The following is a 25,867-nucleotide window of genomic DNA, read 5'->3' as shown; positions in this document are numbered from 1 at the left end:
TTTGCCTACTATTATGCCCATCTTAACAGAAATTTGTAGAAGTTATACAAATTGGTAAAACAGAATTCTTTCGCAAAGCATGACTACCTTCGTGTCTAAGAATAACGTGGCACACAGGGGGGGTTCCACCGTGGCACATAAAGAGTTAAGGAAATTTATTGCTTGACAAGAGAGGGCGTCCTTGCTCAAAGAGGGCGCCCTCCGCTAGTTTACATGCATACATTTATTTTCAATACACATTTTGAATGTATAAACATGTATCCTAGTCGTTCCTTTGTAGATACTGCGTTTTTCCTTGGGGAAATCAGTCAATTGCTTGGGTTTCCCCAAAGTATCTACATTTTCATCAATAACTTAAAAACAAAACAAAAACACGAAATGATATTTTCCAGGAAAATTGGCAGCTAGATAGACTATAATTCCACAATGAAGGAATTTTTCAAAAGAATATATTTTTCAGGGGCTTTGGCCGAAATATAAAATGGTGAATATCTCGGTTTCTGAGAAATAGAGCTGAATGTAGATACTGCGTTTTTCCTTGGGAGGCAGGGCTCTTATGTTGTAAGTGGGCTAGATTTGACGTGCTTTTGCTCGATTTTTGTCCCCTTCAACCCCCTCCATTTTTGTTGAGCCCATCGGAGGTGAGGGGAGACTATAACCTCTCTTACATCCCGTCGTGCGTGTTTAGAGATCGTGCGGACTCGGGGTTCCTGTCAGGCGTGGAGTTGTCGCAGGGTGAAAATTAAATCGGAGGGGACGTATGTAGTCAGTAATTAATGAGTGGGTGTGTCTTGCTCAAAAAGTGAGGCCCGCAAGTGGTCTGTACGCCTTTTTGGAAGTATGAAGAAGTAAGGAGCACGAATAAGCTCTCTACTTCTGTCGCATACAATGAGTAGGATAATTGTACGTGAATTGCAAGTGAAGCGTACGTTTTCAGAAATCGTACTTACGAAGTAAGAGAAAAGTAAGAGAAACGTAAGGAGCACGGAAGTGTTAAGCTAGACAATCGTGCGTCAAATTGGAGGAACGCACGGATAATCACAATAATATAAAAGGGTGCACTGAGTCTTTTCATCATTCATGTGGACTCACTGCAGAAAATGTCGACGCGGAACGGAAAGCACGCTGTCCGTATCAGATTTTATATAAGAGCGGAGTACGCGTGCTAATTGTTGCAGCCAGGTCGTAGCAAAAAAAAAAAAAAAAAGTACTTTCCACTTGCGTACATCTCACTACTTGGCCCATTGTTGGAACGCAAACCACTCGTAGTACCACGCACGACCGGATGTAAGAGAGCCTTTCAGCATCCGATATGGCACTACCAAGAAGGATGCGCCATCGTCCTCCGCAGCTACTTTTCTTTCCCTCTCTTCCCTTCTCCTCCTTTCTTCTGATTCCTCTTCCCTGCACTTCTTCCCCTTCCTGCTACTTGATTTTCCCTTGGGAGCCATTGTGCACAAAATGTGGACTCACTGCAGAAAATGACGCGGAACCGAAAGCACGCTGTCCGTATGAGCTTTTATATAGGAGCACGATGCACCTGAGCATGTCTCAACGTGTACTTCTGACGCACTTTTTATTGTGATGATCACATTCGTCGTCTGCGTGTGATGAACTTCACAAATACGGTAGTAGTATTCACCACCCATTTTGGAAGTGCGCTCACCCCCTTATGTTAACACGTACAATGAAAGCAAGTGGAAAGCAGGAGCCTCTTGCGTGGTAAGTACACCTTCGTGGGAAAATACCCCGGAATTATTGCATGTTTTGCCTGCGTTACACGCACGCCTATCGAACTTACTCAGTACTTTTGTCTTGCGTACTCAGAGCGTGCCCCACGGGTGCTAATTGTCGCAGCTAGGTCGTAGCGAAAAACTGGCCGGCCAGTTTTCAGGCTGCGTGCTATGCGTCGTGTTTGGGACCAACACAAAAGTACTTTCCACTTGCGTGCATCTCACTACTTGGCCTATTTTTGGCACGCAAACCACTCGTAGTACCACGCACGACCAGATGTAAATGAGCCTTTAGGGATCGACTGCCGCCTCTGTCCGTCCGTCGTCCGTCGTCCGTCCGTCCGTCCGCCGTCTGTCCGTAACGCTACAAAAACTCTTTACTCTGGGCTTCAATTGCAATCAAACTTCGAGGGAAGAGGGGTCATACAAAGTTTCACAATTAACCACTTATAAAGGTCGCCTCAGGGTCAAAACTCACAGGCAGGGGTCAATGAACTTCAGGGCCCTATGTTAATTTTTTTTTGAGGGGGGCGCGTTTCTACTTGGGGAGTGGATGGTCACCACAAGGTCAATGGTAACAAGCATGGGTCAACGAACTGTTAGAGCCCAATGTTAAGTTTTAATGGCACGTTTCTATTATTCGTCATAACTTTTGATCCATAGGTCCGTTTGTTAATAAGCTTGGATAGTAGATGTCCCTTGGGAAGTGGATGATCACCACAAGGTCAAAGGTCACAAGTAGGGGTCAACAAACTTCTAGAGTCCAATGTTAAGTTTTTTATGGCGCGTTGCTATTAAAAGCATGGGTCATAACTTTTGATCCATAGGTCCGTTTGTAACTAAACTTGGATGGTAGATGTCCCTTGCGAAGGGGATGATCACCACAAGGTCAAAGGTCACAAGTAGGGGTCAACGAACTTCTAGAGTCCTATGTTTAGTTTTCATGGCACATTTCCATTATGGGTCATAACTTTTGATCCATAGGTCCGTTGTGACTAAACTTGGATCGTATATGTCCCTTGAGGAGCGGATGATCACCACAGGGTCAAAGGTCACGAGCAGGGGTCAACGAACCTTTAGAGCGCAATGTTGAGTTTTTATGGCGCGTTTCTATTTTAGGTCATAATTTTTCATCCATAACTCCATTTGTCACTAAACTTGGATGGTAGATGTCCCTTGGGGAGTGGATGATCACCACAAGGTCAAAGGTTACAAGCAGGGGTCAACGAACCTTTAGAGCCCAATGTTGAGTTTTTATGGTGCGTTTCTATTTTGGGTCATAACTTTTGATCCAAAGCTCCATTCGTGACTAAACTTGGATGGTAGATGTCCCTTGGGTAGTGGATGATCACCACAAGGTCAATGGTCAAAAGTAGGGGTCAACGAAATTTTAGAGCCTAATGTTAAGTTTTTATGGCGCGTTTCTATTGTGGGTCATAACTTTTGATCCATAATTCAATTTGTGACTAAACTTGGATGGTAGATGTCCCTTGGGGAATGGATAGTCACCACAAGGTCAATGGTCACAGGCATGAGTCAACGAACTTTTAGAGCCCAATGTTATATTTCTATGGTGCGTTTCTAGTATGGGTCATAACTTTTGATCCATAGGTCCGTTTGTAACTAAACTTGGATTGTAGATGTCCCTTTTAATGGATGGTCACCACAAGGGCGAGACACATTTTGGCACTTGCCTTGTTTTATCGTTTAATTTTCATGAGAAACGGCTTCATCAGAAAGATATTCTTTGTCAATTTCGCGTCTCTTTTACTCTTTTAGAGGGATTTCAAATAACGATAGATATGAGTGTGTGGCAGTGTGTATGCGAGTGTGAGTGTGTGTTTGCTTGGTTTGTGTGTGTATTACTGACGGGGGAACTCAGACACGCTTGTATAGCCAGGAATGAATGTAGCAGTCGGTCCGTCAACAATGCATTTTCATGACAGTCCTTTTTTGTCTCTTTTCCATTTTCAGCTGTTTCTGGGTGCGCGTTTAACACGGATCTCCACAACCATGAACATTACTGCACACTATCTCCGGGTATAATTGCTTCCCGGTATTATCCTGAAGTTGCACCAGTGGGAAAACAAGACACATGGAAGCTCGACGGGCCAGTGACATCACACATTCGGATCGCATTTCTCGAATTATATTTCACGGCGTCGGGAGAAATTTGCGGGACACAATTGTCTGTGAATAGATTTGGTCGATCTGAACAGACGATTGCTGTCTTCGACTGTACAGACTCAAATACTACAGACACTATAGTTCAGAGTGGCGTCCACTCAGTGGAAATTAGTTTTCAAGTCACGGAGCCCAGCCGAAGCAGCTTCCTTGCAGAATACACATTTGTCGACATTGCGGGTATAGGCGTCAAAAATGGTAATTTATCCGCTGTCTTTGGCTTAGGTCTTTGAGTTCTGATAAGACGTGTGAAGTAACTATTCAGCATTGGTATCATTCAATCCTTTGCGATCCAGTGGTAATATTGGTATTGCTAGGGACCTTAAATACCAAATGTCACCGCATGGAAATGGGGATATCATAAAGTGATTTTCTGGAGAAGGACTTGAAAGAGATGAATTTATGTTTGTTTGTTGTTGATTTTTTTAATTCTTTTGGCTGTTATACAAGGACATGTCTCCTCTCTCGCTATTTCATTTGGAGCTTACATGGAAGGATTTATTCCCAAGTAAGACGACGGATTGGCGAACCGAATAAAAGAAAGACAGACAGGAAGACAGAAAAACAAAACCATTCCAAACTTAACAAAAGTGAAAAATGATACACTCTTAAAACATCCGAGTCAGAACTGACCCGGAACTTGGTCCGTTAGGGTCATACACCGTTCCGGGTCAAAAATGACTCGGAATTTGGTCAGGAAGACCCCGAATGGGGTCACCCTGACCCAATTCATGACTCTGAATGGGTCATATCTGACCCCATTCCTTGTCATTTCTAACCCGGAACGGTGTGTGACCCCAGTGTAGTGTAGTGTAGTGTTGTAAAACGTTTTACCTCTTTATTGGTGCACGAAAGGTAAACAAGAAATAAGTTTCGTCGTTTCCCACCAACTGCATTAGCATGCCATGTACACTAGTGAGTTCCTATCTAAGTTCAGATATTTGATTATTACCAATATACGTGCCCCGCCACGACAAAAGGATCCGAAAGTCGCTGACGGCTGAGCCGAGAAAATTGAGTTTGAAGTCAGTTCATCGAAATCGGTCCACATGCATTGAATTTCTGTTTTCGACATAATGTTTCAGTTTAATGTTTCGTCTATATTCTGCCGAAATTTCGACGCTAAATGATCAAAGAAAAGGGAAGAAATTATTATTATATTTTTTTTTTTTGGGGGGGGCATGATTTTCGGACTTAAAGCGAAACAGAAACGTGTCTGAAGATTTAGCGACGCAGATAGACACCGCCCCTAGCAACGAGTGAGTGATCTTATTTGTCAGTGCGTGCCAACCTGGTTACTAATTGGTCGTGCGTAGACCGCTGGGGCTATTTCAGTTTCAATGAATATCGCGAACTAGTATCACGGGCTACATGACTCGAAAATTAGTACATGTACAACCATGCAACTATACAGCCATGGAATGGAAGTCAGGTTTTAACCAATCGTGATACAAGAAACCGTACAACTATGCAACGGTGCAACTATGCAGCTGTGCAACTGTGCAGCCCTAGAGTGCCTGTATGGTTGTCTCTCGTACGGGCCGAAGTGCCGCTAATCGATCAACTGTACGTCCCTACATACATGACTGAACGCCTGTCGGGTTTTAGCCAATCAGGACGCGAAAGACTCGACAGACATACATGCATTGATGTGGGAACGGCTGTAGGGTTTTAGCACACCAGAATGCAATAAACTCTACAGACATAATTATACACACATGCATTATTGAGGGAACAGCTGTTCAGGATGCGATTAAATAGGCAGCCATTCATTCCTGCAGCATGGAATGGTTGTTGAGTTTAAAACCTCTTTCATTGTGTGATATACTAGACAGCCATTTCTCCGGACGGCAAATAGACCAATGGTTGTATGGTATAAAATTTTACGAACTTTGAAGTCTTTCTCAGGGAACTTGATATCTATTTCTCTGTGCTGCTTTCGTAGGCCCCTACATTATTCTGCCCCCCCCCCCCCAGGGAAAAACGCAGTATCTGACATTTTTGTCGATTTTCATTTTTTGCATAAATATAGTCTGTGGGCAATCCTTCTTCATATGACATATTCAGATTTTTGAAAAAAAAATGTTTGGAAAGCTACTTTTTTCCTAACTGCCAAACGCAGTATCTACATGATGAATATTTCCCCAAGGAAAAACGCAGTATCTACAAAAGTAGTCTTAATTACCAGACACTATTATTCATATAATGTGAATACTTTGCCGGTTGTTCTGTAATTTGAAGGTAAATTACTTTCTTTAAATATACTTGCTCAATAATAAAACATAGTGTTCAAAACATCTAAAAGAAACAATAATGTTTAGTTAATATCTTGATGAGATCGTGATCCTTATATAAAACACAGTGTGTGATTAAGACAAACCGAGTGCACATTAAAACAATACAGCACAACACTGACAGCTTGCAGCTAGCTGCACACTGAGCATGCAGTCAGCACAGGGCCCGGCTAGTAAGCATACAGTGGGAGTGTGTACTTGGATTAAAACAAAATGTTGTCGTGAGGAAAATTACTCGTGAGCCTAGCCCTCAAGAAAAATTATCTGCAGATAATGAGTAAGTTATTCAAAACTATTTCAATATTGAAAGAATAAAGCTCATCGTTTGTCAAATGCATACATTTGTGTTTACCTCGCTTCGTGTGACAAACGATCAGCTTTATTCTTTCATATTCTACCACGATGATGAACATCTTCCGTACTATTTCAATGTTAACTTGTTGTGAAGTAACTTTGTTAGGCCTAGACCCTAGTCAAAATTCCTCATGCTCCGAATCCGAAAGTTTCGGCGAAAGGCAATAGATCTAGACCTATTTGTGTTGTGTTGGATAAACGTCAGGTTATGTAACATGTTAGACCCTGTAGATCTAAGTCTAAATCTAAGACTTGTCTAAAGTTAGACAGTCATAAACGTTTGAGTCTTTCGTCTCTTTTCTAACGTTAGACTTAACTTTAACCAGAACTTTCAGGGTCCGTATTCCGAAAGTCTAAAGAAAGATCTAGTGTAGGACTAGAATAGGCCTAATGATAGGGCAGGCCTGTTTATAAAACTAAGTAAGAAGTCTGAAACTAAAACTTAACCACTTAGAATCCTGAGTCTAGTGAAGTGTCAATGTTCAATTATCTACTTCATACCATACTGTCTTAAAATTAGAGGGTCTAAATAGCTGACAATAGATTATGTGAAAAATAGGTAAATGGACAAAATAGAGACAGTTAAGAATAATTTCTATTTAATTCTTATCTAGACCCAAACACTAGTGAGACATGGATTGCGTAAAATGCATGCATGATCCCATGCTGCATGCTAACGTTACAACTTACAAGTAAAAATAGTTACATTACAAATGTAGGCCCTACATGACATAAAAAAGAAACTTTGGTTTGATCCAGAAGGAATAGGCCTAGAGAGCGAATGTAACTTTGATCTAGACCTAGATGCATTTTTTTTTCTAATTAAAGAGTCCTGTCTCGTGCAGGGCTTAATAGACTAAAGTAAACCTTCTAAGTGTTAGGCTATTTTTCTTTTTTCTGTCAGTATCGTGCATACGAGTAACGTTACATGTAGCTAGCCTGAGGCTGTACACTCGTGTAGCCTACTACGTAGCCAGCCTAGAATAAACGGTACATAAAAACTAGTCTAGATCGATCTAGGTCCAGACATCCGATTGAAATTTATTTTGGTCTAGACAGACTCTAGCCTAGACTGTACAGATCTAGATCTAGATGCTAGTTAGCGGCTAGGCCATGTAGCAGCACATTACATCCCTGGCAAGCTTCATATTAAACACGCAACGTTACAGCCAGATCGGTCTGGGAATGTTTTACTCTTTAGGTTTGAGCTGCAATCTGAAAAAGCAAAACGTTCCAAGAAATATCTGTTATTTGTTAATGTTATGAAGCCTGCTCTGTAATCAGGGCACAAATGGGCCCAAGGTTGAGGATGGTGCATCATGAATACTTGTACAATGATGTATACATGCATACATAATTTTGACAGAAGAGTAATCCTAGTCATTCCGCTGTAGATACTGCGTTTTTCCTTGGGGAAATTCGTTCCATTGTAGATACTGCGTTTTTCCTTGGGGAAATCAGTCAATTGCATGGGGTTTCCCCAAAGGCAAAGTATCTACATTTTCATCAATAACTTAAAAACAAAACAAACACAAAATAATATTTTCCAGGAAAATTGGTAGCTAGATGGACTAAAATTCCACAATGAAGGAATTTTTCAAAAGAGTATATTTTCCAGGGGCTTTGGCAAAAATATAAAATGGTGAATATCTCGGTTGTTGAGAAATAGAGCTGGATGTAGATATTGCGTTTTTCCTTGGGGGGGGGGCAGTATTACTGTCAGAAACAAACAATATCAAAACACTGTTCATGAAATTATACAGCTATTCCATACGAGAGATATTCCATATTCCATACGAGAACAATGCCACTGAGACAAACCACATTAAATACCTTTTGTTTATTTTTTTTTTTATTTTTTCATTCTTTTTTTTATTTCATTTTATTATTATTTTTTTTTTGGGGGGGGTATTTTGTACAATCAAATTCAAATTCTTCTAACACAGTGTTAAGTTGTTGAATGAGAATGTTACTCTCGTGAACTTATACCATCTACACATTTTGAATTTAGGCCCCTAGTCGAAACTGGCCATGTATGACTGTCCTCTGTTGGAACTGTTGTAAGCCGGGTTAATGATGACGCTGACAGTCTCCAGTTGACGTTGCGTAGATTTTATTGAACTAATCAAACAGTCTCAGTCTGCCTATATCATACATGTATAAACTCCGTCACTCAGTATTATCCTCATGCGTACATCCAATGCGCCAGGATGCATCCAATGCGCCAGGATAACTAGACTCTATACAGAATAACAAATATAGTCGAACTTTTGATTAAAGACATCAAAGAGCTCGCAGAGACTATGTCCACGTGCATTTGTCTCACAAGTCAAAGTCAAAAGTCAAGAATCAATTAAATCTGCGTCATCTTATCCCATAAAAATAACAGTTGCGTTGTGCCCATGCCAACCACACGCACACTGCGCCATTGGCATGGACACAACGCGCCCCAACGCATTGACGCAACAAATAACAGACCGCATTTCCGTTTACCACAGAACAAAGAGGAAAAGCACCTCCATGTTTTGAAGGTTTTTTTGTGTGTTTTAGTCATTGCTTTGCTTAAAATGTGGTGAATTATCATATGTTCTCGCCTCCTTTCTCTCTCTCTTTCTCTCTCTTTGATTTGAAGGAATGTATACATAGGAAAATGACAGAAATGAAAATTGATGCTAATAAGAAGTCAACGGAAAGCATTTGATGATCTAATATTATGTTTGTCCTTCGAAAATTTGTTGCACAAGGAGTCATTTCAATAGAAAGGGGAAACTGGCATAACGTCTACACCTGCTCTAGGAGACTGGTAGGTCAGGAACCCCTGATCCCAGTATGAGTTATGGACAGGAATGTAGTCCATGGCACCAAGAGTTTAATAAATCCATCAGGGGTATTTGAGGTCACAAGCACCCAAGGTTAATTATGTTCATTGTTATGGTACTAAAGCAGCAGGAGCATATAAGAAGTCGCTTAGGAAAAAGAGGAATTTATTGAATAGATCTCTTCAAGATAGTCTCAGAATATCACCAAAAAAATAAATAATTCCCAGCATCAGGAATTCTGGAAAATTTTGAGCAGTGACTTAAAAAGACGAAAACCAATAAGGTTTCTGTACTTGATTTTGTGCATCACTTCCAGGGCTTGAATGCAGTTCAGCCTAGAGAGAATGTACAAACCCAGCATGAGACAGATGAATTGAATGCACCCATCACTACTGAAGAGGTTGTTACCATGATACAAAAATTGAAAAATGATAAGGCATGTGGTACACACCAAATTAGAAATGAGTTTTTTAAAAATTCATTGGTTATGGCTTTGAAGTAATAACCAAAATTTTTAATATTGTATTAAGAAGTGGAATAGTGCCCCATGACTGGAGTGTTGGTCTAATTGTTCCTATTTTCAAAAATAAAGGATCAGATACGGATCCAGATAATTACCGCGGTATAACCCTCCTAAGATGCCTAGGGAAACTATTTACTTCAATATTGAATCGGAGGATTACATTGTTCTTTCAAGATAAGTCAGAGCTCGGTGAGGAACAGGCAGGATTTCGAGCCGGTTATTCTACCATATTTTTGCAAAGAAGGCACTGTTAGATATACCTATCTGGTAGGAAGAGGATTTATTGTGCCTTCGTAGATTTCAAAAAAAAAAAAAAGCTTTCGATACGGTTGATCGGATGTCCCATTGGTACAAGCTAGTCCAATCAGGAGTAAAAGGCAAAGTGTTCTCAGTAATCAAAAACATGTATAATTCTGCCAAGTCCAGTGTGTCAGCTGCTGGTATTACTTCAGAACCATTCCCATGTGATATTGGGGTAAGGCAAGGTGATAACTTATCTCCCCTGCTGTTTGCAATTTATCTCAATGATTTTGTTAGGTATATTCAAAGGAAATTTAAAGGACTCCACTGTCTATGCGATGAGGTTTGCTCAGCCCATCTTGATAATGTGACAGACGCTGACATTTCTATAATTTTTTTTTCATTATTGTATGCAGATGACTCTCTCATAATGGCAGAGAGTTCAGAAGAACTTCAGTCAGCCTTACATGCCCTGTCTTCATAACTGCAAGGGATGGAAATTGTGTGTTAATACAAATAAAACAAAGATAATGATATTTTCTGGGGGAAAGGTTCGCAATTACCCCATTTTTAAGTATGAAAATGATACCGTTGATGTTGTCCATGATTTTGTATATTTAGGAGTGAAGCTTAATTACGATGGGAGTCTCAACAAGGCAATTTCTAAGTAGGTGATCCAAGCTAGGAAAGCCCTTTTCTCGCTATCATTTAAAGCACAAAGGCTAAGTTTACCGCTAGATATTCAATGTGCGTTATTTGACCATTTAGTTCTTCCAGTACTTTTGTATGGATGTGAGGTATGGGGCTTTGAAAATTTTAGTAAAATTGAAATTGTCCATCGGAAATTCTTAAGATCCATCCTTAAGGTAAATAAATATACACCTGATTGAATGGTTCATGGTGTGACAGGCCGTACATATATATTGAAGTTCACATTAAGTGTAGAATGATAGGTTTTTGGGTAAAGATAGTAAAGGGAAGTCATTGTAAATATACATTCAGACTATATAATATTTCAAGGTCAATTGAAAATCGCAACAACACCCCATGTTGTCAAAATGGCTGTCATACATAGCAAGTATTTTAAATGATGCTAGTCTAGGGCAAGTGTGGCAGCGACAAGGAGAAGGGCTCAGTGATACCTGGATCATTAATGCTCTCAAGCTTAGATTAAGTGATATTGCTAAGCAGGATATTATGTCAAAAATATGGTCTAATAGTGTTTGTATTAATTATCGAATTTTCAAGACAGACATATTGTTCGAAAATTATTTGTTAACACTTAGCAGACGGGATGCAATTTTGCTGTGTCGTTTCAGGTGTAGATCACGCCGTTTACCAATCAATAATGGGATGTTTAAAACAAATGTAGAGGACAGTGATCTTGAATGCCCATGTTGTGATTTAAAAGTTAGAGGGGATGAATTTCACTACATCATTGTTTGCCCCATTTTTATGGAAGAAAGGCAGAAACATTTAGGTGGTCAATTGCCCAATGGCAACCCCAGTACTTTGCATACGGAAAGTTTATTTAACAGATTCAGTATCAAGCATTTAAAGAATCTTGTGCGTTTCATAAAAAAATTATAATCCAGTATTTTGATTTGATTCCAAAGGCAAACAGGCTTAGTCCTGATCCTGTATATAACGTGTATTTTAAAAGCGTAGTTACTCGTAATGGTAGACAAACCAAGCCACATGATATCCTAGATCTGTAGCCATCATTTGTACGTTCAGTAGTTTATAGCCTACAAAAACCCGACAGGCGTTCTGTAATGTATACAGGGACGTACAGTTGCTCGATTAATGGCACTTCGACCCGACAGAGTGACAACCATACATGCATTCTAGGGCTGCACAGTTGCACAGTTGCACAGTTGCACAGTTGCACAGTTGCATAGTTGAACAGTTGCATAGTTGTACGATTTCTTACGTTCTGATTGGTTACAACATGACATCCATTCCATAGCTGTATAATTGTATGATTTGGTTGAATTCCATCACCTAAGGCCCGTCATAGTATCGACGTTGCTATGAGCAGACCTTCTATTAATGTCAGGAGGTAAACACTGTCTTACAGTCTGCCCTTGGTCACCATTGCGTCAGAAAAAAAAAAAAAAAAAAACTTTGAAGGAGGTTTTCCCGAAACGCCGATTCCCTAGACGTGCACTCGACTTGGTTTCATGAAATCACCAATATCTCCGCAAACGTATACTTTTATGAGTTGTTTAAGGGGAAAATGTCATGCCATTTTCAGAAACTCGACCCCCCTCGAATTTCCGATCCTTTTGTTGTAGCGGGTCACACATACTTATAACCCTTGATATTGCCTGGAAAGCAGAACTCATTTTATGTTTTATTTGGTAGTGGGTTTTTTGTTTTGTTTTTTTGTTTTTGGGGTAGGTTGGCCAATAGGTTCCACAGCAAACCACTCTTGTCCACCAGGATGGGATGCCTATGGGGTAAACTGCTACAACTTCACCTCTGTTGATGACAAGTCGTGGAATGACGTTGAGAATCTTTGTAAAACCAGCATCCATGCCAGTTCTCATTTGGTCAGTGTCCTTGACCAGGACGAGGCGGATTTCATACATCGGATGCTCTTATCGAAGTGGTCGAAGTTTGGAACTGCGATCTATATTGGTAGGTTCTACGAAAGGTGTATAGATGAAAAAATATCCTGATGCTATTAATTTGGGTTTTTTTGTCCCCGCCGAACGAGTTCGAGCAGGGGACTATGAAACGGGCTCCGTACGTGTGTGTGTCCGTGTGTCCGTCCGTCCGTCTGTCCGTCCGTCCGTGTGTCCGTCCGTGTGTGCGTCCGTGTGTGATCAAAATCTTCAATTTGCTACTTCTCTGTCATTTATAAGCCAATTTTGATTCTGTTTGCTTTATATGATAGCACTACATGGGAGCTTTGAAACTTCTACACAGAATTTCAGTCGTGACCTTTGACCTTGACCTTTGACCTATATTGTACATTTTGCTACAAAATGCTACTCCTTCGCCATTTCTAACCCGATTTCGATTCCGTTTGCTTTATGTGATGGCACTAGGTGAGGGCTTCAAAACTTCTACACAGAATTTTGACCTTTGACTTCTTTGACCTTTGACCTTGATTTTTGACCTGTATTGTACATTTTGCTACAAAATGCTACTCCTTCGCCATTTCTTACCCGATTTCGATTCTGTTTGCCTTATGTGATGGCACTAGGTGAGGGCTTCAAAACTTCTACACAGAATTTTGACCTTTGACTTCTTTGACCTTTGACCTTGATTTTTGACCTGTTTTGTACATTTTGCTACGAAATGCTACTCCTTCGCCATTTCTTACCCGATTTCGATTCTGTTTGCTTTATGTGATGGCACTAGGTGAGGGCTTCAAAACTCCTACACAGAATTTTGACCTTTGACTTCTCTGGCCTTTGACCTTGATTTTTGACCTGTTTTGTACATTTTGCTACGAAATGCTACTCCTTCGCCATTTCTTACCCGATTTCGATTCTGTTTGCTTTATGTGATGGCACTAGGTGAGGGCTTCAAAACTTCTACACAGAATTTTGACCTTTGACTTCTTTGACCTTTGACCTTAATTTTTGACCTACATTTTTTGTACATTTTGCTACAAAATGCTACTCCTTCGCCATTTCTTACCCGATTTTGATTCCGTTTGCTTTATGTGATGGCACTAGGTGAGCGCTTCAAAACTTCTACACAGAATTTTGACCTTTGACTTCTTTGACCTTTGACCTTGATTTTTGACCTATATTGCACATTTTGCTACAAAATGCTACTTCCGGCGGGGACATATATTACGCACTGCGTAATTTCTACTTTTCCTTGTTTTTCTATAGATTATTTCTAATAATGTCTATCAAATATAAGTTATGAGAGCTACCTTGGCGGATCATTATTGCCCTAAAATAGACAATGAAAAACAAATAATTGAATAAATAAATTACAAGTTAGGAGACTTGCTGACCCTGTCAAGTTCATAGTTGAATCAGCAACTACATTCCCCATTTGTGTAATACTCGAGAAAGATTGTATTACTTAGACGCACTATTGCTAGGACGCAAATAATGGGCTTAACGATAGAAATTCAGCAGGCACATATACGTTTAAGAATGTTTTTTTTTTTTTTTTAAGAAAAAAGTACTTTGATGTGGGGTCTATTCAAGAACACTTTGAGCAGTCAGACCTTATTGTGTGGAACAGTTTAAAGAATTACAAACTCCGTGCGGTAACATGCATGGTTAATTAAGTTAACAGTTTCAGTTAAGACATCATAAATATTTTGCTATGTGAATCATACGAACAATCCAACAAACCTTGTTTTGATATGCGAAAATCAACTCTAGATAGGAATGATAACGGATAAGCGATTTTTTTTTATATAGAAAATTCACGATGTATCCGTTCCATATTGCTTCCAGTCTCAACATATATAGAGAGGAGATTCGTAAATGCAGCGACTAAAAGACCGTTATCATATTTATTCTTACTTGATTGAGATATCTAAATGAAATCATTTCGCATTTCGCCCTTTCAGAATCTGCTCATACTTAACATTCCAAGTCTGCCAACTTTTTGTTGGTTTTGTGATGGAGGGTCACATAAGTTAGTTTCACACAAAATTCACAAAAAGCCAACAACATTCTATCAAAATCACTTGAAATTCGACTGAGAATACAGGCTTTGGCAGAGCCAACATTTCACCTGCTATTGGAGCAAATGTCGTGTTTGTGATGCAAATTATTTTGCGTAGCAATTGTCGGCGGAGCAATCTTTGGCGGATGCCATATCGAAGTAAATGACGATGGAGCATTAGTCGGAAGAGTAAATGTCGTATCTTTGAAGCAATTCGTCGGTGGCATTACGAACCGGCGAATGTTCGAATTTGGGTCAATTTTTCAAAATTCACTTTTTTCCATTTTTTTAATGTCCATACCAAACTCTATCTCTCCCCAAAATATCAAATCGCAAAATTCACGAAAACATGTATTTTTGGTAGTGACGAATTTTCAAAATGTCCAAATGCTGCAATTTGTGACATTACGAACCGGCAAATGTTCGTATTCGCCGGTTCGTAAAATCCCTGTTCAGACGGAACACACGTGAGGTATGTGGAGCGAATCGATGAGCTTGCGAGGCCGCGAGCGAGGGCTCGTCATCACCATCAGTCCCATGCACTCGGAATTGTGCTGGTATGTAACTACTCGGTGCATTTTGTTGCTCATTTGTTATTTAATCTTCTGTTTAAAAACAAAAGTAATGATAATCGGGGCAGGTTAATGTGTACCATAAAATATTACATCAGAGAAGTAGAATTGCTCGACATTATCATGTAAAAGTAGCTTTCCTGTGTATTTCATTTCCTTGTAGATCCTACACAGTCGTACACCTAGCCACCATTTTTGTCGAAGGGGGTCCTTGATTATTCTTGGTCAGAGATAAAGCAATCCTCCCATACAACCCGGATGCATTGTTTTTTAAACTAAAGCATAGTAGAATCTATAAACTGAAAAAAAAATATCGTGTAGCAATTGCAAATACCCAGGTAGAACTGAAAATAGGCCCAAAGTAATAAATGATTACCATTGTTTTCAAAGATTCATGTTGTTGCATTAAAAAAAAATAGTATTTAGGCCCTAAGTAAGAATGAAATTGCATGATGAGACTGTTTAGCGTCAGTGTTAAGTCAGTTATAGTTACATATAGCTTCCTTAAGCATGCAAGAATAGCTGCTCTGGCCTTTACTGTCTAACTAAAATCCTGCATAAACAGTAAATTTATAGGCTAGATCGAGGTTGTATTCACTGGTATGTTACTTATTTTGATTACCGGGACAGATATCAATGAACTTTCAGAAAAATTAAACGAAGTTGATTACCGGTACCGGTACTCACATTTTTTTTTTAACACTCATGTACCGGTACAAGTATAAGCCTATATCCAGGGATTTTTATTCTATAAGTTACCGCGGTATCCTATTTGTGCCCTGATAACACTGACATGATTTTCCTTATTTATATCTTGGGGATAATTCTAGGAGCAGCAGGCCACTACAAGCAGGAGCCGAGTCCCCAAAAACAAAGGCAGCACCGCTATCATTACAACTGTAGCAGCTAGCATCCCAGGAACATCAGCAGCACCTCTCGGCGCAGGAGCAGCATTAGCAGACCCTGTAAAGTGCAACTGTAGCAGCTGAACTTCTCCATACAATTGTAGTCGCAAAGCCTCTATGTACTACAGTAGGCCTACCGACAGTACTATTGCAACAAAGCGTCTACGTATGCTACCGTAAAACTCTACATTTGTAGCAGCATGATCCTAACTTTCAACTGTAGCAGCTGAGCCTTTCAGACTGTAGCAGCAGAGCCTCTACGTACAACCGCAGAGAGTAGTGGTGATGAGGATGTTTTTCCTTCTGCCTATAATGGTAAGTTTGATTCGTAACAAGTGATTATGGTACCGGTACTTGTGGACCATAAAGTGTACCGGGAATCAGGTATTCACAAACATTTCTCAGTTTACGGTGAATGGAATGGGTCATTTATTACTTTCAGTGGAATAGATGATTGAACAATACCATGTCATTTGACAGAAATCACTGTTTTGATATCTGGAATGTAATGTAGTCATACCTTTTCTGTAATGTCGATCTTATCTAACTCTACTGTCAAGTATCTTATGCAGATATTGACCTGTTGAGGACAGGCTCATGTTGATATTACAAGCTCTTCCCTAGGCACCTGCTTGAGCATACTTGGGGGAAGTTTCTAATGGCCTTACTGTAATTATTTCATACATGTATATCAATGTTGACTGCTAATCAATGTATTAAAAGAGAAAAAAGCAAGCACTAACACTTCTGTGTATAAGATTGTTAGGTTTTTATGTGAAAGACATCACATTTCTAATCAAAGAATGTGTAGCAGTTATCATTATTTACCTTTGCAAACCCCAAGGTGTAAAAGCTCGACCAATAGCACCTGAATTACTATGCCCTTCAGAGATCAGCAGACTTTGATGACAATTTTTTTTTGCATTTCAAATAGGTATGCTGGCTGTAGCTATTTTCATTTTGTCTCACAAAATGTCGTAGGTGATTGCCTGTAAAGAATTTCCTTATGTTACTTTGTTTTTTCTTCTGAAATTGTGCTTTAGCTCTAAGAAATACTCTTCTTCACATTTTTCAAACCTGCATGTACTTGTAATGTTTTATCACATAGTGTATGACACAACTGGTCAAATTTCTCACTGAAATTGTCCATACAATTTTTTTGTGTTTTTGAACCACCGTAGGCATAGATGTTCTTGTCAAGTGGAAGAGGGATGGTTCTATGAATCCTGTCAGCTCAAGTGACCTCTATCATGCTCAACGGACCAAACCGAAACAAGGTTCCTGCGTACATATGAGAAGTGAAAATGGCTGGTGGAAAGGGAGGGTGCTTCAAGTCTTCAACATGCCCATGGATGGACGTAGGATGTCAGATGACGAGGGCATTCCTCTGTCTGCCTGAGGTAATTTGAATACATAGTTACTGATTTGTTCTACATCAATAAGTTTATCAAGATATATTATGTCTTTTTTCATTTTAAAATGATGTAGAGATTTTTATGCATAGTATCATGTAGGTACAATGTACTTTCATTGCATTACCATTTCAATATAAATGTTCAATTCTGTGTAATGAATAAAACAAATGTCGTAATTGCAGTTTGTAATGACTGTAGGATGCTGAAGACTGTTAGCTTTCCACTTCCTTTCTTTAAATTCTGATATTGATTATCACTTACAATTTATTATGTCAACGTCTCTTCTCAGTCCCAAAACAAAATCAATTACTGATAATTTGCTTTATGTGCATGTAATACACTGTAGATTCTAGTGTCCATGATAGATGTTTGCAAGTATATCTAGTATAAATCTTGTTGATTCTACCCTCAGGATGGTCACATAATTTTTTTTTTTCATTGATGCATTGTTTACAACTTCCCCAGCAGTATCGTTACTTGCGACAGCAGTAGCAGAGCCTGAACGTCGATTTGTGACAGCTGAATCCCCAGAAACATCAACAGCACCGCTTGAAGCAGCAGCAGCAGCAGCAGCAGCGGAGCCTGTACATACAGCCCTAGCAGCTGAGCCTCTAAGTACAACAACAGTGGTAGAGCCTCTACTTACAACTGTAGCAACTGAGCCTCTACTTACCACTGTAGCAGCAGAGCCTCTACTTGCAACTTTAGCATCTGCACTTCCAGGAACATTAGCAACACTGCTAGAAGCAGCAGCAGCAACAGAAGCAGAGCCTCTACAAACAACTGTGGTGTCCGCATTCTAAGAAACAACGCAGCAATGTTACCTTTGAAACTGAAGGTAATTCAACTGGAGTTGAGAAGTTCAGGGCATTGTATAACTGTTGTTTGTATTTCTTGCATTATCTGTCTGTGTGGTGCAAATTCCTTAAAAAAGCAATTATGAGCCAAAACTTAATTTTCCAATAACAAATGTAAAATAATTTAAACATGTGATAAATACTTTGATTATCTTTTTTTTTTTCCTTTTATCCTTCACTCTTGTAAGAAAAAGTTTGTGGCAGGCAACCTGTAAAATTTAAACAAAATAGTTTGTCTTCTGCAAAGAATAGTTAAAAAAAAACAGTAAATGAAGTAACAATTATTCAACCAGACTTGGCAGTTTCATCAAATTATGTATTTGTTTTCCTTGCATTAGGTGTACCTGATTTCAATTTGAAAGCAGACTAAGTCCTCCACTCTTATTTCAGATTACAAAGAATACTGAACCTTGCTGGATAATGGAAAACTGTTAAATCTCGAGAAAGCAATGTCCCTGTCAGACATTGAAGAACCGATTTTGATGGTAACCGGACACAGGAAAGCAATAGAAAACTGTTTGTGAAGTGTAATGGAAGTACAGCATATTCATATTATGCTGTATGTATTCTATACTGCCCTCTATCTAGTCTTGTTGGTATACATCTGGTTGTATTTACATTATTATATGTAGTGCACTAACTGTTGACCAACTTTCCTAAAATAAAGACCATTTGTGACCCTGCATCTCAAAACAAACAAAAAGTCGCCAGACATGAATTTTTAGATAAGGCCATATTCTGAAAGAGCAGACTTTAAGCTTTAAAATGATGTATAACTCAAATCAAATGGACTCTCCTAACCTATCTAAATATTGGAAAGAAAGCGCAAACTCAGGAAAAGTGTGAACCGAGAAAAGAGGCTCTGAAGTACAGTGTCTATTCAAGCGCTTAATCTTTACCAAACCGTGCTGGCTGTGCGATGAATGGGACAAAAAACAGGAAGTAAACCACCAGAGTAACATCAATGAATGGATTATCAGATTAGACTGAAATTAAGCATGCCTCATTAACACATTCTGTCCATAATTAATGCCAACTTTCAAAGCAGTAGCACTATCCTTTCAAAAGTTATTAGAGTTGAAAGTGAAGAGTGTGGACAAGGTTTTTCAGAAATGAAAAAAGGGATTCTAAAGACACACCTAATCACACTATTCTACCAAAAATGTTCGAGATAAACTGCTAAAAAACACACTTTCCTGCCCGTTTTATGATACCAAATTTTAGCATAATGTAAAAGAAGACCCGCTCTTTCAGAAAATATGAAAAAGTCAAGTTCGGGTAGGTTGACCCATTTCACTTATTTTCAGTCCTCACGCAAAATCAGTGTGTGCGACTTTATGTTCGTTTTGAGGTGCACTGTCACATTTAGGCAAACTATTGTACATGTTTCTTGTAAGGAAAGGAAAGGGAATTATTGGGGAATTTCTTGCTCATAGTGCCTTGTACAAATATAGACTTGATGCATGATCAAGTTTGTAATACTTTCTGGTAATTATTTTATCTTCAGTGTTACATATTTGCTACATGCTTTCAATAATTTCAACACAATTTCATACAAATCGACCAATTTTTATCACTTCGGGAGGACCTTATTCAAATATAAAAGAAACAATAGAAATAAAGTGTAGTGTTCCAGTATGTATTCCATTTATTGTCTCTTCATTGCAAATTTGGAAACTACTGCCATTGAGGCTTTTGAGGGAGTGGAAGATAGATGTCAGTGCAAAGCCAGAAGATTTTCATGTGGAAGAATATGTAGGTACTGACATCAGTTCTATTCCTGATAGATCTTCAGTTGTCACGAAAAAAATCATGGAATCTAAAACAGAATTGGCAAACAAAAGCTGAACAGTGGGGAAGCCTACAAAAAGTCAGAAATATTTGTAGATGGTAGAACACATTTTAACTATCAAAGATGTGATTTAACACGTAACCATATCAATCTTTTGGCTATGATTGCCTCAGTGAAAATGGCAGAATGTCTATCAGACAATATTATCATGCCTTGAAAATTCTGGTCCTAGAAAGAGAATGGCTAGCCAGACATGTTATTAACATGTTGTCATGTTGTCCCCCATCCTAAGGACAGCAAAAAGAGACAAATGACGTACACTACTCTCCTCCCAGCAGTCCAGTAGTTGGCAGACTGTTAAAGTTTGTAGACTCGTGGTTATAAACACATTGGGTATCACTTTCATTAATTCAACCCTGAGCAAAATTACCTTGTGAAGTGTGAGGAGAATGGTACACTTGATCATGTTATTGCACTATTTGTGACTAACACGCGTACTACTGTAATACATTAAAGTCAAGGAAATGCAGAACTTCTCACCAATTTACAGCTCAGATTACCTCGTGAAGTGTTGGGAGAATTTTGTATTTTGTACATGTTATTGCACCACTTTTATAGTGGTCAGAACACAATTCTGAAATGCAACAAATGCCTAACTTCTCATTCCAAGTGAGATTGCATAGTGAAGTATCATGGAGAATGTCACATTTATTTTGTATCAATTGTAATTTAATGTATTGTAATAAAAGTGTGCAATGTAATTATTGTGAGCTGTCGAAAATGCAAAAAAAAAATCACTCTCTGAATTTACAGGTTATATCTGGAAGTTTGAGGAGAATGCTTTGTTTTGTAGTTACTGTATGTAATTATGAACACACATGTGGAATGGTGCATTTTGAATTAATAAAATGCAGAATTCTTCACAAACTTGGGGACTGGTGAATAGAAAACAAAAAAAAAGAACAAAAGAAAAAAAAGAGGAGTGAGAGAGACACAGATACCTAGAATTGGGAGAACAAGGTGATTATGACTGCTTTGTAAGAGGGTATGTGTGTGTGTGTGTTTGTTCGAGTGTGTGTACTGGTATGTGCATGTATAGTGTGTGTTTGTGTATGTTTGTGTTTGCATGGGTGTAATTATATTCTCTCAATAATGAATTTACACTTTTTTATAGACCGTGACTACCAGGCGCACTTTTAGTACTCATCCAGTAGTCAATAAAAACCCATTGCACAGTTTGATAACATTACTGGCATCAACAATTAATGTGTCAGAAAGTAGGTTGTGTGTGTGGGTTCGACTGTGTTTACTGGTGTATATGTGCGTGTATGTGTGTTTGTGTATGTTTGTGTTTGTATGGGTGTAATTATATTCTCTCAATACTGATAATGACTTAACACTTGTAATATTTATAGATAGTGACAGGGCTGCCAACATTTGAAACTAGTTGAGAGTGAGACTGCCATAGGCCAATGCTATGATTTAGGAGGCAAAATGAGTGAGATCAATAGAAATGCATGCAAATGAAATAAAGTTTTAGAGTGAGAAAGGACCAAAATGAGTGAGTCTCACTCTCGATGAGTGAGAGTTGGCAGCCCTGCAGTGACTACCAGGCACACTTTAATAGAACGGTACTCATCCAATCAAAAACCCATTGCACAGTTTGATAACATTACTCGCATCAACAATTAATGTGTAAAAGTACAGGTAGGTTGTATAGTTTGAGAAAATAACTGTGGTGTTTGTTACACTTTCCTAATATCCATGATTATGATACAACTAACATGAATGAACATGAATGAATCACAATCCCACTACCTAGAGCGGCGAATGTATACAATACACTGTGCGCGTACCACCTACGCGTGTGGAATGTGTGATGATACGCGCCATATTATGTTACATTTGCCGGTTCGTAATGCGCACTCGCTACGTCCACACGTATTGAGCATGGGCTTTACGAACCGGCAAATGTATACATTTGCCGGTTCGTAATGCCCTCTCTTTAGTACGCGATGTACGTAAAACGCTGAAATGGGGGGTTTTACGAACCGGCAAACGCACTTTGCATCACTACCACAGAGCCCCAGGTGCAGCTACAAAATAATATTTAGTATCAAACAAAGCAGAAAATTCCGCTTTCATCACTCTCTTAATATCATCATCAATGTGTGGTTATAAGACACGTTTTTATACGTTTAAAGAAGTCCCGATTCTTTAAACGCGATTATCTCGTAATCGTGTTTCCGCGCAAATTCGAACATTCGCCGGTTCGTAATGCGACCGACGAATTAATATCTGCGGAGCAAGTGTTGCTGAACATTAATTTTTGTGACAGAGCATTTGTTGCAATTTTCGGAGCAATTGTCGGCGTAGCATATTTTGTTGGTTTATTTGATTCATTTCTCTCCCAACACAATTTCATACATTGATCAAGATTTTTGTCAGTAATATCACATATAATATCAGTATACTGATTACAATTTACATGATTCGAAGAATGAATATAAATGTATAAATCAATTCCACTATCTAAATATGATCCGTATTTCCAAATTTCCAAATCATTACCTGACTGAGAAATTATGCGGAAGGACTACCACTGTAAGCAAAAACTTGAACACGTAGCAGCCTAGAAGACCTATCTATCACATACATATATTCAGCAAAATGGGGAGATTCTACTGAAGGAATACACTGTAAATGCATCATGTTTTATATTATAGTGCTTAAATACGAATACAGGGTTAACTTGCAATACTCGGGTAAGCGCGAGACCCCATCGTCCCTTCTTTTGACAAATTTTCTGACGAGACAGTTGTCCTGTGTAATTCTAAAGGCTTGAAATGTTCAACGAATGTCCTGTGTAATTCTAAAGGCTTTAAAATATTCAACGAATTAGGAAAGTGTGGTCCAAGGAAGTCTTATATAAGACTTTTTTTTTTCAACTGTGTGACTTAAGTATTTATTTTAACAGAGACTTTGTTTTTTGTTCGATAAATCCTTAACACGCCCTTATATTTCAGCTCTGATACCCTTTATAAAGATAGTGCTACTATACTGCATTTAAAGATTTAGTCAGTCTTGAGAAGAATGCTTCAATGCTGAATGTATTACGAATTGGTTGCATGCACCATTTTACACCAAGGTTACAGTCTCCTCTTTTAGAATCAACCTTTAATTTGGGCGGTGAGTTGGCTCAGTCGGTAGCGCGTCTGCTTCACGATCACGCGGCCCGGGTTCGAACCCGAGTCTGGACTGAGCTATGTTGTGTGTAAGCATACCGTCCTCTCTAGCAAGAGGCAAAACACTTTGTCCCTCAGATAGGACATAAAATCATACATGTAAAAGATCCCGCTTCATTCATTCATCGCAAAGAGCAGGGTGTTTAACTCGGTGAAGTGGTCCCACCTCACATCCAACTGGACCCCATGGAAGACGAGCTTAACGTAGCTGAATATAGGCTATCCTGCCATCTTCTCAGACGGAAAATGAAAAAACAAAAGTTTGGTGACTAGTAGACTAGTTTTCAAAGAAAACCCTTGATGGTTTTCACTAACGAGAAAATAATGCAGAGAATTAGGCAGTTGAAGTAAAGAATTATGAATATATATATATATATATATAGATATAGATAGATAGATATATACAATACTTATGCTCTCCATCATTTGCTGGGGTTATTGATAAAGTGAGAGTCGTTTTTAGTATTGTGATGCTGCTTGGGCAGATACATCAAACTATTCTACAATCAGATTGATTCGTTTTTAGATGAAAGTTGTGTGAATTGTACATCACCCTTTGTAGCTGCTGGTTATTGCTACTGACTGTTGTATGCTGTAAAGTATGATACCCGGGCTTCTTGCTGGCTAATTTCTAATAACATCACTCTTACGCCGATACATCTCCCGATTTTCATTTCCAATTCACCCATTGGTCATCACATCGATCATCACATACTGGTGCTCTGTACACATGCTCTGCTCTAGTACTAGTAGTCTCAAACTTGCAGCGAATCACAATCAAGCATTGTGGTATTGTCCACTGTGTTCTTTATGCATCGTAATGTCTGACTCACTATACACTTGGACACTTTAGACACAGGCATCAATGAAGGTCAACACGATGAATTCTCCACTGCTCGTCATCAATCTGCTACAGTCATGTTCTACATGTTTTACGTCCTTGCATGGTTACCGACAAGAATAGTAGCGTAGTAGTGGCAAATAGTGGAAAGGTAGAAAAGTAGGGAAGTGGGAAAAGCGGTGAAGTGGGGAAAAGCGGGTTGAAAGATTGTGCGCCTCCCCCGGGCCACAATCACAGCATCCCTCACCCATTCCTTTTCAGCCAAGTCCTCCTTTCTGTTTCGTACGTACTGCATAAATTATTATACTAGTGAGGTATGTGTTTTTAGATTTGACCACAAGGTGGCACTCTTCATGAAATGTCTGCAGTAACATTCCGTCCCCTTAATTTTCAACACGCTTGCCGGTGAAAATTACCTCTTTCTGTTTCCTTGAAACCATGGTAACCATTAATTTGTAATCAAATGGAATCTCCATTAAACCATGCACTATTAGCAATTAGTGTTCAGGAAACTTCACGTAGGCTTCTACATAACCCTTCAATGTTCTAGTCATAACATCAAATACAAACAGATGGTTAACTATACCATTCATACATTACAGTATCAATCAAACTACAACAAATTAATATTAACACATAACCAAAATTACTTAATGCTCCTATGAGTTTGGCACTTTAAACTGTTCTGATTGATGAGCATTCTACTCAAACTCAATACAAGGCATGTATTTACTCAATGCACGTGCATCTCCTGCTGCTCTTTCTACTACAATCAATCTTCAAGTGATTGAAATCACGATTTCTCTAAGTTTAGCTTTGGGCTTCTGAGAGTGTTTCTATGTACATGACCAACTTGTAAATGCACAAATCCTTTCAAACTCAGCTTGCCACTCTACAACTAGGAACACTTACTGCAAAATGTATGCAATACCAGATAACGAGTATGTCCATAACAACATACCAATATTTTTGTTCAAATACAAAACTTTAATTATGCATTTGAATCCTGCTTTGGCTTTTAAACTCTAGATTTCTCTTTTAACAAAACCTATCAACACCAAATTTGTAATCATTTGCATAAATTATTTACTATTAATGAAATGTACTTGCCATGCTGTACCTCAATAATAGCATATAAAGCAAACTCCATTCAAACAAATCACCTCTTGGTTTTGTCACATTCTAAAACAATGAAATGTACCTTGTTACAGTATACCACCGCTTCTATCTCTCTTGTTCTTTCTGACTTTGTGATCTCACAAAATCCCTGACCTTATACTTATATTATAGAACAACTCCTCATAAGAGAGAATACAATGTAATACACTTGCAATTCCAAAACTCTACCATACCAAAGCCAATGGTTTGCATACAAAATTCTATGATTAACACCTTGACTGATTCGGGGATATTTCTCTTTGTACATCTGTACCATACCTCTTT

At 38.8% G+C, this 25,867-nt stretch overlaps 1 pseudogene; it reads left to right on the top strand.

Moving 5' to 3' along the window:
- The first annotated feature begins 9,401 nt into the window (after window positions 1-9,401).
- On the top strand, window positions 9,402-12,831 carry LOC140235776 (uncharacterized; annotated as a pseudogene).
- The last annotated feature ends 13,036 nt before the right edge of the window (window positions 12,832-25,867 follow it).

This window comes from Diadema setosum, chromosome 12 (assembly GCF_964275005.1).
Source record: "Diadema setosum chromosome 12, eeDiaSeto1, whole genome shotgun sequence".
Lineage (NCBI taxonomy): Eukaryota > Metazoa > Echinodermata > Echinoidea > Diadematoida > Diadematidae > Diadema > Diadema setosum.
Note: the sequence above shows the minus strand (reverse complement) of the source record. Positions and strands in the feature narration are given on the sequence as shown.